Genomic DNA, 3,924 nt, shown 5'->3' on the forward strand with positions numbered 1-3,924 from the left:
CCATTTCACCCTCACCTCTCTGCTGAGCCTGCCGTCAAAGGGCCGTGTGTCATGGGTGCCCACCTGGACCAAGGCCCACCTAACCCACCAAAGAGCCACTGGATGGTCACAAGTTTTGGCCACTGCCAGCCTGACCTTGCGGGTTGCAACTTTTCAAACGTCATCCCCTGGGACAAGGATGTCACGTCGTGACAACACCTGCATCACAACGTCACATTGGCCCCTCCCAAGGCCACGGCTGTGGTTTATATTCCAGCAGCACCTCCAGGCCCCTTCTGAACTCAAGGAGCAGTTGTGCTAGGTGCTGGATATTCACACAGTGAGAGACGCTCCTGCCAGCACAAGAGACAAATCCCCATTGGGCGGGTGGGGAACTGAAACACACAGCGGTTCAGTGAGTGGCCTGAGGGGACACAGTCGGGGAGACGGCAGAAGCAGGAGTTGACCCCAGGTCTCCAGGCTCCCAAACCAGAAGGCCACACTCTCAAAACCAGAGAGGGCTGCATTAGCCCCAAAGGTATATCAGTTCTGTGGGTGTGTTTCCATGCAGTGTTTAATGGCTCCCGTGATTAGGGCTGGGGCTGTAGGATAACCAAATCCATATTGGGAGCATCTAACCTAATCCACCAATTGCCACGGGGCAGAAACCCACACAGGCTCCTGGCGGTGCCCGCTGGAGAATGCACCAGAGCAGCAGCAGGTGTGGGGTAAGGTTTGATAACCTGCTTTCAGCCCCGCTTCTGCAAACATGTTGTGGTTTGGGTGCCACTGGAAATGCAGAAGTGGCCAAGGAGCAGGTGACCTTTGACAGCAGACGGTCTTGCACCCCTAGCACGCACACACACACAGACACAGACACACACACACACACTCTGGTGGTTTGTTTTCAGACTGGCTTTTCTCCACCTTTCACACCCAGCAGAGCGTGGGGCTGGCTGCCAGCCAGGTAAGCTGTCTCCTGTCCTCGGCCAGCCTGTGCAGGGTGATGCAAACCGGCCTGGGCATGGGAAGCAGGGCCAGCCTGGAGGGAGTGGCAGTTCAACTGTCCTGATTGCAAAAAGCCTAACGAGCAGAACACGGGGGAAGTGGCAGCTGCAGCTGTCTGCCTGTCCTGATGCCGCTGTCTAGTGCTCTGAGTGAAGCAACGGGGAATTAGGGTGTGTGTGGGGGTGGGTGCTCACCCGGGCTGCACCCCCCTCCGGGGGAAATGCTCAGAGCCAGGCGGGGGAGTGTGCAGTTCCCAGTGCTGGGGCGTCCTCGCCAGGCAAGGTGATAACAGGGTGGGGGGAAGCTCTTGGCGGATGGCCTTTGCTGTAGCTCTTCGAACAGAGTCGTGGCAAGTCGGATGCTCCAACTTCCTTCCTTCCCTTGCAAATGGGCCCAGAAAAGAGGCCGATAGGGGAATCCATCCCCAACATAGCAGACTCCCACTCAGATGGCCCTCCCACGGCCAGGCTGCAACCCCCAGCAGCGGAGGAGAAATAGTCACCCTCATGGATGCAGCCCTGGCAGATCCACCTCGCTCCAATACTGAAAGTATTCAACCAGCATTGAGCCATACACCGAATATCCCATGCCACACAGATAGTCACCACACAGATACAAGCAGCTACAACCAGGCAAACTGCAAGCACATCAAGACACATGGAGAGCAGGATCCCAGCCCTGTTACTACAGGCCCTGTCATTTGTCCTCTAAAATATGAACACTGGCAAAAATGACCCCAGCTAAATTCCTCTGGTTCCTGAAAGGGGAAGATCAGCAAAAGACCAGCATTAAAACATAGAGCAAAGCGTTTGTCCTACAAACCTGTGCTTAACCCTGCAAGACATTTTAAGATACAGCTGTCCTGCGGCTTTTTACTTTAAGCCCCTTCTCTAGTTCTTTTTTTTTTTTTTTAATTAAAGGAGAGTTGCGGCTGTAAACTGAGGCTGTAATGTATTATTATGAATGACATGTGATTAATAAAGGGGGTAGTTTCGCTTGGTGGGAGTTTTATATCCTGTTAAACAGAAGGTGTTGAAATGCCCCCTTTAAACGAAGGTTTGGTTGGGAGAATGTCAAGCCAAAACCTTTAATCTTTAGTCAGATTTGGAGTCTGTAAATATGGCTCTGTATTCAACACCCTGGTGGATTACTCAATGCAAGGCTCTGAAGGGATGGTAGAGAAATCACTCCGCCTGTATGTTTCCTAGCTTCACTTGACAATGGGGCCGGCCTTGTGCAGCATGTCCTGCTCCTTCCCCAGAGGTGGCTGCACTTTGGTGGGGCTGTGATTAGACAGTCAGGATGTATGGGAATGAAAGATGCTATGGGAGGGTCAGAGGTCATTGGGGATAGACACAGTGGGGAGTACTGCTCTTTGCAAATGTCCCTGCCATGATGCCTCCCCCCAGCGTCCTGCTCTGATGCCCTCACTGCTCCCTACCGTGTGTTCACCTGTATGTAAGTACACTTGTATTAAGTGCACACTTAAGTATTTAAAGTACTCCACATGCTTGTACTTAAGTACCTGACATATTCTGTACTTCGTGCTTGTATTTCAATACATTCTAAAAGTACCTAAAGGATAATTTTCTTTGATCTAGGAGTACCTTTTCAAAATAGTTTTTTGAAACAATCACCTGCCTCTCCAATCTCCTGTATTCTGTTTGGTCCCTAGAACCTGGCTTGGGAGCTTCAGGCCCTGAGTTCTGCCTGCCAGAGCTTTTTCTTGCTTGGTAGAAAATGGGAAGGCGGGACTTAGAAACCGGTTTCGGAATATTTTGAGCTGTGATACAGCTGCAAGTAACAGAAGTACAAAGTCATTTGCTGCTGCTTCTGTATCCCAGTCATTTTTTAAGTTGCGTTGGCTGCAGAATCAGGATTAGAGAAAAAATGCAAAGGAACTTTTTTTTTTTTTTTTTATAAGATCTGGATTTTTGTGACAACCTCAAGCTACAGCATCCAAAGGTATACAGCTATATACACTGGAAAGGAAATGTAGACATTTATTTACATTGCTAAGAGATTTGTTCATTGTTATTCCATGCTGCCTTGTGTAGATGAATAAAAAGTCATCGCTGCTCTTTTTCTTTCTCTTCCACTATGTGCTTTTATTATTTATGTAGTTGTCCATATATTGACCAGACAATCGCAGGGAATACGGGAGTTGAGAACACTTGCACATGTACTTTTAAATACATAAGTACTGTCTCCACAACATACTTGTACTCCGATGTACTTCTGTAACGGTGTACTTGGCACCTAGACTTAAGTGCTTTTTATGGCAACACTGCAGGAGCAGCCCTGCTTCCTCCCCAGTTCCCAGCCCTGATAGTCCCCAAACTCCAGCCCTGATGCCCCCCAGTCTCCATAAGTCCTGATGCCCCCATACCCCCCAGGTCCCCCAAGCCCCGATGCCCCCCAGCCCCAATGCCTCCTGATCTCCCAGCCCCGATGCCCCGCAGTCTCCATAAGTCCTGATGCCCCCCATAGCTCCCCAGGTCCTCCAAGCTCTGATGCCCCCTAGCCCCAATGCCCCCTGATCTCCCAGCCCCGATGTCCTCCAGTCTCCATAAGTCCTGATGCCTCCCGTACCTCATCCCAATGCCCCCAGGTCCCCCAAACCCTGATGCCCCCTAGCCCCAATGCCCCCAGACTCCATATGTCCTGATGCCCCCCATACCCCATCCCAATGCCCCCCAGGTCCCCCAAGCCCTGATGCCCCCCGCCCTGAAGCCCCCCAGCCCCCAATCTATGCTGTCCCCATCCCCATCCCCTCTGGTCCCTGGGCTTTCCCCTCTGACACCCCCACCCCCATTGTCCCCTCCTAGTGGCCGGCCCCTTTAAGAGCCCCGCCCAGCCGGTCTCCCCTTCGTGCCCCCTGATTGGCCGGCGATGACATCAGCGGGGCGGGGTGTTCGCCGCGGTGACGTAAAAGCG

The sequence above is a fragment of the Chrysemys picta genome, chromosome 25, assembly GCF_011386835.1.
Source record: "Chrysemys picta bellii isolate R12L10 chromosome 25, ASM1138683v2, whole genome shotgun sequence".
Taxonomy (NCBI): Eukaryota; Metazoa; Chordata; order Testudines; family Emydidae; genus Chrysemys; species Chrysemys picta.